At 40.8% G+C, this 13,825-nt stretch overlaps 1 protein-coding gene across 9 annotated transcripts in view; it reads right to left on the bottom strand.

The window, feature by feature from the left end:
• LMNTD1 (lamin tail domain containing 1) overlaps positions 1-13,825 on the bottom strand; it is a 507,654-nt gene that overhangs the window by 482,266 nt on the left and 11,563 nt on the right. For 7 of the 9 annotated variants that reach the window (XM_060413306.1, XM_060413303.1, XM_060413304.1 and 4 more), the window contains one exon: positions 8,789-8,870. The exons of the other annotated variants lie outside the window; for them this stretch is intronic. The gene's annotated coding sequence lies outside the window, so the exon portion shown is untranslated. The remainder of the gene's footprint in view (positions 1-8,788; positions 8,871-13,825) is intronic. 9 annotated transcript variants of the gene reach the window in all.

Here is a 13,825-nt window from a genome sequence, read left to right as displayed (position 1 = left end):
GAATACGTAAAACTTCACTATTGGGGTAAAATCCTTAAGGGTCTTAGAACTACATAAGTCAAGTGAAGCCGCTCAGTCGTGTCCAACTCTTTGTGACCCCGTGGACTGTAGCCTGCCAGGCTCCTCTGTCCATGGGATTCTCCAGGCAAGAATACTGGAGTGGGTTACCATTTCCTTCTCCAGGGGATCTTCCCGACCCAGGGATTGAACCTGGGTCTCCCGCATCAGAGGCAGATGCTTTAACCTCTGAGCCACCAGGGAAGCCCTAGAACTACATAAGGTACTCAATTAGATACACAGAAGCAGCGGTAGTTATTGGCATACAATTAATATATCAGCTTTAAACTGTGCCTCCAGAGGCACATTTCAACAAAGTCCAACTTAACTTTCACTGTGCCCAGGAAGTGCTCTACTGAGCAGGAAAAGTCAGGTGGTGAGGGACCTCTCTGAGGTCAGCCTGCCCTCATCCATTGGATGTGGACATGTGCACCACTGCAAGAACATCTGGAGAGCAGGCTGACACTGCAGTGAGGGCACAGACGAAGGGGAACGGAAGAGGCCCTCCACTTCTCCAGGCAACAGGGCACACACCTCTGAAGCTGTGATGAGCTGAGACTTGTGGCAGATGGCACTGCTGGGAATAGTAGCCTGATTGCACATTGTTTGAGTAGAATAGGTCTGCTCTTTAGTTCCTTTTTTCCTTCCCAAATGTGTCCAAATGTCAATTTAAGCCATTTTCCTAAGGAGCAAAATAACAGCCATCAGTATATTGAAAACAAAAACTAGTCAAAATGGCCACAATCAGAGAGGAGCAGATTAGGAAGACGTGCATGAAATTTAGATCAATCAGCCTCAGGATGCTGACTCAGCCACCAGTCAGGCGTATTTCCAGTGTTCAGCCTTGCAGGCAATCGCCAGTGGTTGGGCAGCAGTAATTCAGGTTATCATGCTACCAAAATACAGAATTGGTTCCTTCATCTTGCATCTTCCTAGGATTCTTTACTAAGAATCCTAGCTTTTATTTTCCTTAAAGTTTTTATTTTTTTTATATAGATCATTTTTAAAGTCCTTATTAAATATGTTAAAATATTGCTTCTGTTTAATATTTCGCGTTTTGGGGCCATGAAGCATGTGGGATCTTAGCTCCCTGACCAGGAATCGAACTTGCACCCCCTGCATTGGAAGGCAAAGTCTTAACCACTGGACTGCCAGAGAAGTCCTGGGAATCCTAACTTTTAAAATATCATTCCTGACTCCCCAGTCTTTGCTGTGTTTTCTTTCTAGAAGGCAATAGAATCACTGAAACAGAGCAGGCTTTAGAGGGAAAGAGTCAGCTTTTGTCCTAGGTTCTCCTACCTACAGGGGGAGGATTATTATTCCAAGCTCCTCATGTTTTTCCTTGCCTCTAGAGAGACCTCAGTTCTTGTAACATTTCTAGCCTCCTTACTCTTTTAACAATGTGTCTCACAGAATGAACAGCAAATTACTGAATGATAAATTTGAGAAAAGTAAATAGGGCCTGCAAAAGCTCAGCCACTGTCAAGTTCTCCTTCCTTGGGAAACGGCTCCAGTAACGCACATATACGCACATCTTGTCCTCCATGTTGGAAGTTTTACAAGGGGAGGCCCCCACGGGAGGAGACGTGTCCATCTGGCCTGGCCCAGTAGATTGGTCTGCCTATTTCTGAGCTATAGCATTAAGAAGCATGCTGCACTTCTAACCCCACATTATCCCTCCCAGCCTTAATCAGTAATAAGTATGGTATTCTGATCTCCATCTGTCTTTCTCCTTGTCTATCTCTTAAGTGGCTTTGAACTCAGGACCACTTTTTAACTGTGTTGACCTTGCAAAGCTATTTTACTATAGTCATTCTTATGCACTCATGTGAACATCTTGTGCCTCTTCGTAATGTTATTATTTTGACTACCTGGCAGAAATGTGAAGGTAAAGAGTCTAGCACAGAGCTTGTCATTTAATTAAAGTTTACTTTACTTTTATTTTAATTTTACTTTAGTCATCACCCCATTGTCTTAATTCTGTCTTCCCTTTAATTTCCTCCATAAATTGGCTTATCTCTTATCATAGTCATCAACACTTTTTAAAATTAATATTGGTTTTTAATAAATGTTTGGCTGCAAAGGGTCTTCATTGCTGCACGTGGGCTTTCTCTAGATCAAGCGAGGCAAGTGGGGGCTACTGTAGTTGCAGAACATGGGCTTCTCATGCCATAGTATCTCCTGTTGTGGAACACAGGCTCTAGGTGTGCAGGCTGCCACAGTCGTGGCATGCAGGCGCAGTTGCTCTGTGGCATGCAGGATCTTCCCAGACAAGGGACAGAACCTACACATCAGCTCAGTTGGTAAAGAATCTGCCTGCAATGCAGGAGACTCAAGTTCAATCCCTGGGTCGGGAAGATCCTCTGGAGAAGGAAATGGCAACCCACTCCAGTATTCTTGCCTGGAGAATCCCATGGACAGAGGAGTCTTGCAGGCAACAGTCCATGGGGTCGTATGAGTTGGACATGACTTAGCAACTAAACCACTACCACCCTATACTGGTAGGCAGATTGTTAACCACTTGACCACCAGTGAAGTCCGTCAATGCTTTCTTATTAAACCTTTCTGTCTCTAGACACTGCCTAAACCAACCAAAATGTGGTTCTTAAAGTGAATGAGCAGCATTCATATCTTTGGAAAATTTGGTAGAAAGGAAACTCTCAGGCCTCATCCCAGATCAACTGAGTCAGAAACTCCTGGGGTGGGACCTAGAGATTTGTGTTTTTATAAGCCCTCCAGGTAATTCTGATGCATGGTCAATGTTGAGAAACAAAGGCCTAAGTCATTCAGCTTCTGTTCAGTTCCATGATCTGTCTCTGCCCAGATACTTTTCTTTTTGTGCCTTAGTCTCTTTGTGATTACCAACCATTTTGTTTGGTATCATTATCAATTATTTCATACCTGAAAGCCCTAATTACCAACCCCTCATCTCCATCCCAAAAGGGGTAAAAAAGATGGTTTAAAATTAGTATCCACACTCCAAATTATTATATGGAACTCACTGAAAATTTGGGCAACTCAATTTGTTTTAATTTAGTTTACCAAGTATCCATTTTCAAAGCCACTGGATAACATAAACCTACTCACAAATCTGCAAGTCTTTGCTCTGTGTTTTGTTTTTAATGTGTAAATAAAAAGTCTCCTGCTAGAGAAAACTACAGGTAGCACTGAAAAATAAACTGGTTTTCACAGCACCAGTTTCCCAACAACCTGAAAAGCACCAAACAATTCAATTATCCTAAAATCGTCATCCAATTTGCTTCTCTGTGGGAGAGCTAGTATTCTTATGTCACGAAGACCAAGAAATTATTTGCTTTCTGGAATATGTGAATATTTGCCTTCCTATTACTGCTGAATTTCTGAAAGAATATCTGGGGGCAAGGGGGATGGGATGGGGATTGGGACCAAGCGTAAGAGGAGAAGAGACAAAACAGGAGCTGAAGAAAAAAAAAATAAAAGATTTTTTAAAATTTCAAATGAGGCCCAAATATCACTATTTAATGAATCAGCTTTAAAATTATCCTTTAGTTAATTTTAGTTAAGTCTAGCTATTTCAAATAATTAAATGGTTCAGATATTTATTAAGTTCCTTCCTACCAATCCTCAAATATTTATGCAAATTAATTTTCAATCAACAAAATCTGTAGACATTCATGGGTCTAAAATAAATTAGTGTTAATGAGCAACATTTTATAGAAATATTTTTCTCATGCCATTCATTTATGAGGCATTTCGAAAGGAACCAAGTCATTCACTTAAATTGTAATGAAAAAGCATTTAGTATTTATTAGTGTGTAGGAGTCTTGTTCTCAAGGGAGTATTTCACAGCTATTATTCATTCAATCTTAGTTTCCCTAGGAGGGAGGGAAAGGCTGCCCAGTGAGCCAAAGTCCATGAGTTGAGTCATTGTTCAGCTCCATTCCAAAGGACTATTTAGTTTCAACCAAACCCCTAAGGTTCAAGTTAAGATTCTCTGGCTAAGGCTGTTCAGTGTGACCTAGTCCCACTAGCAACAGCTCAGACATCACTTATCCATGGACAGAAAAACTTCCTGTGGAACAAATGTCTTCCAGGATAAAGCAGACGTTCCTAGAATTGCATCTTCAGATTTATTCTGACATTCCCACAGTCCCCATAATAGCCAGATCTTACACCTTAGTCTCAATATTTCAAGATCCTTAAATTGGTTATGGTGAAGGAGAGAAGTCCTTCTTTCTGATTTCATCTTCGTTGATTTCTATCTTTTCTCCTTGCTTTACCCTATAGAAATGACATCTTGGTCTCATTTCTTTCTTAAGTCTTCTTTCTAATCCTAGCTGATCAAGTTCCTTCTGGTTCCCCTTGCTTTACCAATCAATCTGGACTCCAGACAAGTGACTTCAACACTGCCCTCTTGAACACTCATTCCTCTCCTTTTCTTGAATCTTTCATGTTAATTTCAGTCTCTGATCCTTTCAACTCCATCTCTTACACCTAAGCTACCAAACTTTTGGGAAAGACTCCAAAACCATTTCAAATATGGTCCAAAATAAAAAACAATAAATAAATTATCCACCTTAAAGAATATTAATGTTAATATTAGTATTATTTAAAAAAAAATAAAAATGGAAAAGTCATTCTTAGCTCTTAACAAAACAGGCAGCAGGCTGGACTTGGTCCTCTGGTTGGCTGACCCATTTCAGGGCCCTCACCATAGTCACGTGCTCCTCAGCCCTTTATTCCTCCCTCCCCATTGTGATAGTTTCCTCTTAAAAGCTGTCTTTATGTTTGTTCTAAATGAAGAGTTGTGTGCCATGTTATTTCCTGCAGGTAGAGACTTCCCCTAGATGGGGTTTAGGAAAAAAAAAAATATTAATACAGTCTTCCCATTTGCAGATAAGGAAGTTGAGGCCCAGTTTGGATCTATCAAAGAGTTGAATAGCACTAAAGCCAGCATTTGAAGATTCTTTGCACTAAGACTCCAGAAGAACCGTCACACTGCAGTCAATTACTATAAAGTGGCTTATAATATATACGTTATATTTTTAAGCACAGAAACCAAGACACAAAATTTAATCAAGGTTCTTTTCAGACCTATGATCCGTATTATACTGGCTCCCCCTGATATAAGCATGTTCTCTCATCGGTCGATGGCCGGTTACGATGCTTCCACTTGGTTTAGTCAGGCAGCCAGGGATTGGTGGAAGAAGAGAAGCAATGTTTACTATAGCAAAGATCTACAGATGTCGGTATAAAGTTGAAGTAAAAAGCTTCATATGAGTAAAGAAGATCTAGATAATCGCTATCATAATCTTTTACTGGCAGACAGAGTTAAAGTCCAGTAGAGTAAGTCCCCAACACGAGAACATTACAACTTTCAAGATGAGAATATCCGTCTAGTTCAGCAAGAAACCAAAACCTGTGCCATCAACATCAGGCATGAGGAAAGTTGCAGCTGGCCCTCCATCTCCTATTGCTTATGATCCTTCAGCTCTAAGGGGAGATGTCCCACCTCCTCTCTCCTCCAGTCAGTAACTCTTCTTGCCTTTTCACTTGATGCCAAGCCTTGAATGCCAGCTGTAATACTGGACTACTGCACTTTTCAAGGTACTGTAGTGTAAGACTAAAAAAGTTTGATTTTTTGTGCTTCTTTCCTATTATTTGTGTGAAAAGTATTATAAACCTATTACAGTACAATACCGAGTAGCCATTTGTATTAGTTGGGTACTAGGCCGAAGAATTGATGCTTTTGAACTGTGGTGTTGGAGAAGACTCTTGAGAGTCCCTTGGACTGCAAGGAGATCCAACCAGTCCATTCTGAAGGAGATCAACCCTGGGATTTCTTTGGAAGGAATGATGCTAACGCTGAAACTCCAGTACTTTGAAAAGACTTTGATGCTGAGAGGGATTGGGGGCAGGAGGAGAAGGGGACGACAGAGGATGAGATGGCTGGATGGCATCACTGACTCGATGGACATGAGTCTGAGTGAACTCCGGGAGTTGGTGATGGATGGGGAGGCCTGGCGTGCTGCCATTCATGGGGTGGCAAAGAGTCGGACATGACTGAGGAACTGAACTGAACAGAGGCTAACTTTGCTGGACTTACAAATTGGCCTTACAAACATACTCTCAGAATGAAATTCATTCATATGTAGGGGACTTAATGGATTGTATTCTTTTTAAGACGAATTTACTACTAGTTAAAATATGTCAGGAGAAAATGAAATATTTTCCTGAAGTACCTTACCTGCCTCCTGAGAAATCTGTATGCAGGTCAGGAAGCAACAGTTAGAACCAGACATGGAACAACGGACTGGTTCCAAATTGGGAAAGGAGTAAGTCAAGGCTGTATATTGTCACTCTGCTTATTTAACTTATATGCAGAGTACATAATGCAAAATGCTGGGCTAGATGAAACACAAGCTGGAATCAAGATTGCCAGGAGAAATATCAATAATCTCAGATATGCAGATGACACCACCCTTATGGCAGAAAGCAAAAAGGAACTAAAGAGTTTTTTGATGAAAGTGAAAGAGGAGAATGAAAAGGCGGATTAAAACTCAACATTCAAAAAACAAAGATCAAGGCATCCAGTCCCATCACTTCATGGCAGACAGATAGAGAAACAATGGAAAAAGTGACAGACTTAATTTTCTTGGGCTCCAAAATCACTGCAATTGGTGACTGCAGTCATGAAACTAAAAGATGCTTGCTCCTTGGAAGAAAAGTTATGACCAACCTACTTTGGTCATAGACATTACTTTGCCAACAAAGGTCCATCTAGTCAAAGCTATGGTTTTTCCAGTAGTCATGTATGGATGTGAGAGTTGGACCATAAAGAAAGCTGAGTGCCGAAACATTGATGCTTTTGAACTTTGGTGTTAGAGGAGACTTTTGAGAGTCCCTTGGACTGCAAGGAGATCAAACCAGACAATTTTCAAGGAAATCAACCCTGAATGTTCATTGGAAGGACTGATGCTGAAGCTGAAGCTCCAATACTTTGGCCACCCAATGCAAAGAACTGACTCACTGGAAAAGACCCTGATGCTGGGAAAGACTGAAGACAGGAGGAAAAGGGGACAACAGAGGATGAGATAGTTGGATGGCATCACCAACTTGATAACATGAGTTTGAGTAGGCTCTGGGATTTGGTGATGGACAGGGAAGCCTGGATGCTGCAGTCCATGGGATCGCAAAGAGTCAGATACGACTGAGTGACTGAACTGAACTGAATGCCTATATTATCCTCTTAAAAGTTCTGTCTCAGAATTTACCCAGAGTTTTGAGTTCCATGAAGAATACAGTAATATCCACTAGTGTTTCCCTCATGGCTTGGTGGAAAAGAATCTGCCCACCAATGTAGGAGACATGGGTTTGATCCCTGGGTTGGGAAGATCCCCTGGAGAGGGAAATTGCAACCCACTCCAGTACTCTTGCCTGGAGAATTCCATGGACAGAGGAGCCTGGTGAGCTATACAATCCATGGGGTTGCAAAAGAGTTGGAGGTGACTTAGCGACTAAACAACAGCAACATTAATCTCATAGATTCTTCTGTAACCCCATTTCCTACTTCTTCAATTTTTAGATTTTGAGGAATGAATTCATCCCTATTTCATTCAAAGCCTACGTTATCTCTTTAGCCATGGGCCAATTTGGCACTATTTATTTTAACTTTCATATTTTATATTATTTTATCAGTATCTATTCTAATGGATACCATGGAAGAAGCATACAAAAAGCCTTAATTATAAATGTTATTTTACTTTGTGAGGAAAACAAAGCAAATCAACAAATTATATAAACAAAAATATTCAGCAAAGAAGTACCATTAGATATGACACCAACTGTGGTATAAAAACAAACTATGAATATGTGTGTGATTCTGCCCTCATTCCAATTTATAATTTTTCTTGTGTGAAATTCAATGATGTTAACTTTGCTTTATGCTTCTTTCATTATTGTGTTATAAAGTGACTCCTGAAGAATTTTGTTTCTTGAGACCACATTTGATCATAAGCAGAATTTGGCCCTAATTAAAATAGGATTATCGTGGGATACTATATCAAAGAAATGTGCTTCTGAGGTGGGTATTCTTTTACCTATTTTCCTTTAATAGATATAATGAAGGCCAGAACATATTACCCTTTTCGAATAACAACTCTTTGGAAAATATGTCTGGCCTTGGTAAACAGATTTTTATGTTCAAATGGAAGATTAAATGAGCCTTACTCTTTGGAAAATATGTCTGGCTTTGGCAAACAGATTTTTATGTTTGAATGGAAGATTAAATTAGCCTTAGCCATTTCTTAATGCATAGAGAAAACTCCTAGGAGAAACAAAGACGAATGTCTACAGAGTTTTGTTTTCTGTGGAAAATGACTCTGTGTTTATATAGTTTGATTATTCAGTATACTGAGGTTAAATACAATAGGACATCTTGTAAAAAATTTTTGTAGTAATTTTATGGAGTAGACTAAACTGCCATTAAGAAAAGAGCCCCAAAGTACGTGGCTCCAAGGACAATGAAGTTTATTTGTCTCCCAGCTAACGGGGCAAGATAAGTACCCCAGCTTGGTGGGCAGCTCTGCGTCAGTCACTGGAGACCCAGGCTGGCAACAGTTCTGCCCTCAACAGCTGGTGTGCAGGGCTGTTCAGGTCTAGCTGGTCAAGTAGGGGAAAGAGAGGGAGTCTCCCGCCAGGGAGATCCACTTAAGCAGGTAAGGCAAAAGTTCTTCAAACCGCTTGTACTCACATTCCATTGGCAAGCATCCAGTCCCACGGCCACACCTGGCTCCGTGGCAGACTGGAAAATCATGGCAGTCTCTCTATGTGGCCTGGAAGGAAGAGGGGAAAAACAGAAATAGTGGACAACTGCAGTCTCCACATACTCTAATTATGAAAAATTTACAAATCACCAACCACATGCATTGCAAAGGTCTCTAGAATGCCCCCTAGAACAATCAAATGTAAGGTTCCGTTTTTTCTACTATGAAAATATTAAACAAGGTAAAAACTAAGGCAGGTCTCTTTGATTTTATGTCACCACATCAAAAAGATTTTTTTTTTTTTTGTACCAAACACAAAAAGGAAATACCCCACTTAAAATAAATCATGTTCTAAAAGCTGGGAATTTGTTTTCTCATAGAAACAATGTTCTAAAAATGGCCAGGTTCCAAAATTATTTCAAAAGGGCTCATTTACCTCCTGTGGTACATCTGCAATGAAAGGTACTGGAACACAATACTATACTGCAGCACTCAAGATGTGAGCCAGAAATAATTTTTTAAAATATTTTCAGTAAGGAATTTAAGTTTAATTAGAGAAGGATATGGTGGGGGGAGTGGGAAATGAATATTAATACTTTTAATATAAAGTCAAAGTGAACTCTCAGAAGTATTCTGGTGGTTCTTTAATTTAAAAACACACCAAAATGTGCAGTCCTCTTTCGAGGTTAATCGTAAGCAAAATGAATATGCTTACCAGCCATGCATTACAGGTAGATTTTTGGAATAACATGGGAGGGAGAATATAATGAACAGGGGTGTTACAAGGAGAGGAGTCTAAAGGTAACCAGGAAAGAGAACAGAAGGGAGGAAAAATCTCCTGTGCTCAAGCCTCTAGTGTACAAGGTGTGAATAAAGAGTTGAGCAGAAGGAAAGACACAGCTGAGTGTGGAGGAAAGGAACCAAGACGGACACAGGCATCCATCTAGGGGGAAGGATGGGAACAATGAGGCTTGAGTTTTCCCTGATCCCATCTCCAGGACGTTGATTACTGCCTGCCATGAGGGTCTCAGACTGGTAGAGGCAGCATGCACATGACCACAGGGAGAGAAAGAATGTTCACGATCTAAGAGGAATTTAGGAAGTGACTGACTTCTATTTCATTTCACTCTAATTGGCACAAGGAAAATTTGCGGTTTAAAATTAAGAAAAGGAAAACATATCAAAATGCAAATTAGAGGACCCCCCTGCTGGTTCAGTGGTTGAGAATCCGCCTTCCAGTGCAGGTGATGTGGGTTCGATCCCTGGTCGGGGAACTAAAATCCCACTGCTGCTGCTGCTAAGTCACTTCAGTCGTGTCCGACTCTGTGTGACCCACAGACGGCAGCCCACCAGGCTCCCCCGTCCCTGGGATTCTCCAGGCAAGAACACTGGAGTGGGTTGCCATTTCCTTCTCCAATGCATGAAAGTGGAAAGTGAAAGTGAAGTTGCTCAGTCGTGTCCGACTCTTAGCGACCCCATGGACTGCAGCCCACCAGGCTCCTCCATCCATGGGATTTGAGTACTGGAGTGGGTGCCATTGCCTTCTCTGAAAATCCCACATGCTACAACAAAGAATTCACATGACACAACTAAGCCCCTGTGCCAGATGGAAGAGGGCCTTGAGCCCCAACGAAGACCCAGCACAGCCAAAAAAAAGTCAACTAGAAGAATCTTGATAGCAGAAAAGACCCCTATGAAGGTAATTCTTTGCGTCTTTCAAGTACACATATTTTTTTTTCTTTCTAGCTGTTTTATTTCAATGCAACTTAATAGTTCCTTAATACAAGAGGACTTCTGAAGATGCTTGATCTTGAGTAAAAAGGCAATTTTGAGCAGCTTGATCCAGGGTTAAGTCTTGTGTCTTAAATACAGTGGAAAGCTATTCCCCACGAGCATGGCTGACTGCTCACAGCCCATTGATTGCAGAACTCACCAAGGGATGTGGTTTCTCTCGCTTGACAACCACACGTACTATAATCAGAAAGACATGACATTGGGCTCCTTCAAAATTGCATCGAATTGCTTTCTGAGCAGTACTTGTTCTAACGGTGGCACTGGCCACAAAGAACCATCACCACGGGTATCACCAGCCCACCCAGCCTTTTTGAAGACTGAACATCAAACAGAGATTTCTTGAACTTCTGAAAATGAAAGCACCTTTTGAAAATAAATATAAATTCTCAAATTGGCTGCAAACTATTGAATCAAATGCTCTTTGTGGTTTCAGAGACTATTAAGCAACCCCAAACCTGTCAGCACAATTTCACTCACAAATTTCACTTATCCCGGTTTATTGCTGCATTGACTGTTTTGCAGAGAGATACAAGTTATTGACACAAGGAATAGAAATGGTGTGTAGCTTAATAAATACAAATGTTTGTCTGCATCCAGTCTTGAGTCTTAACTCTGAGTCTAATTCGCTGCATGATTTTGAGCAGTCCCCAGACATCTCTGGCTCTGACTCCTCAACCAGTAATCGAAGGCATTGGATGAGATGAGCCTAAGACCCCATCCAGCTCAACTGACAGGCAGTAATTCAAGTTTTCTCAGCTTCAGTTTGTCCGTGACAATAGACTTGACTGCTTTACAGAGAGATTCAGCAATCGGTTCAGCCAAATCACCTGACTTATCAGTATTTTTCATTTGAAGTAATAACTTCTGAGTGAGGATGTTTATCAGCAGAATGGACACAAAAAAACAAACAACTATGTGAAGAGACTGTTCTGTCTCATACTTGCCCAACTGATATCGGTGCTCGCTTCTGAATCATCACCAGGGCATTCCTCTCCCCGTTTCTAACGAAGAGGCTGGGTTTCTGGTCTCACACTTGACTCACTGTCCCACCATGAGATAGAAGGGAAAGCATCTCACTAAAACATCAGGCCTTCGACCTGAAACTTCTGATGTCTATAGTAAGAGTAAGGATAAAGGCTACCTTGAACTGGGGGCCACCCTAGGTCAGATCACATTATTTGGTAAATATTCATTATCATCATCTCTGTTTATACATGCAGAGATGAAGGCCCAGACAGATAAACAGCCTGAAGTCAGCCCTATTAGCCCTATTCTAGATGCTAATCCATTCACTTCCCAGTTGCCTGGAGGCATCTACAGGGCTCTGTTCTCAAGAGTAAGCAGGAGGATGACGAAGGGTTAAAAACTGACAACCAGCATTAGAAGACTTCAATATACTTCATTTTCAAATAGTCTATGGCTTTTGCTAATTGTCCTTGCTCAGGCTCAGGACTCTGAAGGGAGTTCTGAAAAGTGCATTAATTTGCTTTTCATTTATCTAACAAAAAGACTCATGCAAGCACCTCTTCTGTGCATAGTGACTACTGAATTGGCTGCTGGAGAGCCGGTTTGAAAGAAGAGAACACTCCAAGATGCTATCCACACCCTGGGAGGATTATATTCTGGTCTTAGAAACCTTTCAAACCTCCTTTAAACCTATGTTACTTCCCAATGCATCTTCTCTTCTGCCCATGTTACTTTCTGCCCATACTAAGAAATTAGGGTATCACCATAGTGTACTTTCTCTCAGTTTTAGAACCTTGAATTTTACTTATTCATGTGAATTCTTCACTGTCTCTAAAATACATCCTAAGGATGTCCTTTGAGCGCTCACAGTAAACTATTTATTACATGTAAAGCAGTTCCTACCCCAGATCACTATCTCCCTTTTCCAACTCCAGACTACTGGAAAGGCAGAAGTTAAAATGACCTGCCATGGAGTCTCTATCAGTTTCCTTTTTCTGCATAGCACCCAGGTCTAGGGATTGATTGCCAAGGCCTGGAATTTTAGCTCCCATGTTTCATTCTGTCTTGCTTTTTTAAACTTAACTTGTTCCTAATAACTCCTTTATATTCCTTTATTTGTGGCTACATAAAACGGCCAGAGAGGACTAGACTCCTTACCTACACAGACCCCCAGAGTTACAGTCATGATTATTCTTTTATTATATTACAGGAGAAGGGAAATTGACATGCTATTCATCTCTGATTAATTCCTGACACTTGGATCTAATAAACAGAGTTTTTGTTTTAACCAACACTTCCCTAGGAAACAGCAGGTGCTAAAATTAAAACACAGAACCAAAAAACATCTCTGCCCTGAGGGAAGTAAAAAGATCTCTTTTTGACTTACTCTCTGAAGCGGTCCAGGGCTGAATTGATTATCTACTTCCGTCTAGAATCACTAGAGTATTATACAGTTTTTCCTGCAGCTTGACATGCTGTCACGACCCCTATTAGTACATGGACGTCACAGTTTTGAGGGCAGCAAGAAACACGAGGCTATTTCTTCATAAAGTATCCAGTCTTTGTCCACTTATTTGTTATAAAGCCCTGGTGGCCTGTATTCCTTACAGGATGATGACTGTTTTGGAAATCAATGCTCAGAAATCAATATACAAATTGAATGCTAGGAGTGAAGTCACAGAATAAGGTTAAAAAATAAATAACAGAGTTATGTTCACTGAGTATTATGTTCCTGGTGCAAATGAAGCCTAACTCATTTTTTTTTTCCTATATTTCTTAATTGGATTTCTGAACTGCTCTTTGGGTCATTATTAGAAGCTGAAGCAAGCCTTCTATGTCTCTTCTCTTTCAATGGCACTAATCATTTTAATTTCTGATTCATATGCTCAGAATGTTAGAGCTAGATGTGACATTTAAGGTAATTCTATAAGCCCTTGCTGTGAAAGGAATGCAGACCCACCTGTATATTTGGTCCACTTGGAATAAACACAGATGGAGGGTATTCAGAGAACACTGGAAGAGGAAAGGGGATTCCCATCAGGCAGCCAGCTCTATCAGTCAATGGTGAGGTCAAAGAACCTCTGTCAGGCCACGCTTCCACCACACAGAGGTGCAAGAAGGCAAATGGACATGCCCAGGGTCACAAAGCTAATTAAGCAGAAGAACTGGCACTCAGTGGGTTATTTACCAGGATGGTCTCTTATCTGGTAAAAGACATGTAAGACCAGGAATGTCCTTGAAAATCCACATCATTGTCTTAGCCA

This window comes from Ovis aries, chromosome 3, assembly GCF_016772045.2.
Source record: "Ovis aries strain OAR_USU_Benz2616 breed Rambouillet chromosome 3, ARS-UI_Ramb_v3.0, whole genome shotgun sequence".
Lineage (NCBI taxonomy): Eukaryota > Metazoa > Chordata > Mammalia > Artiodactyla > Bovidae > Ovis > Ovis aries.
The sequence above is the reverse complement of the archived record's forward strand: the minus strand, read 5'-3'. Positions and strand labels throughout refer to the sequence as shown.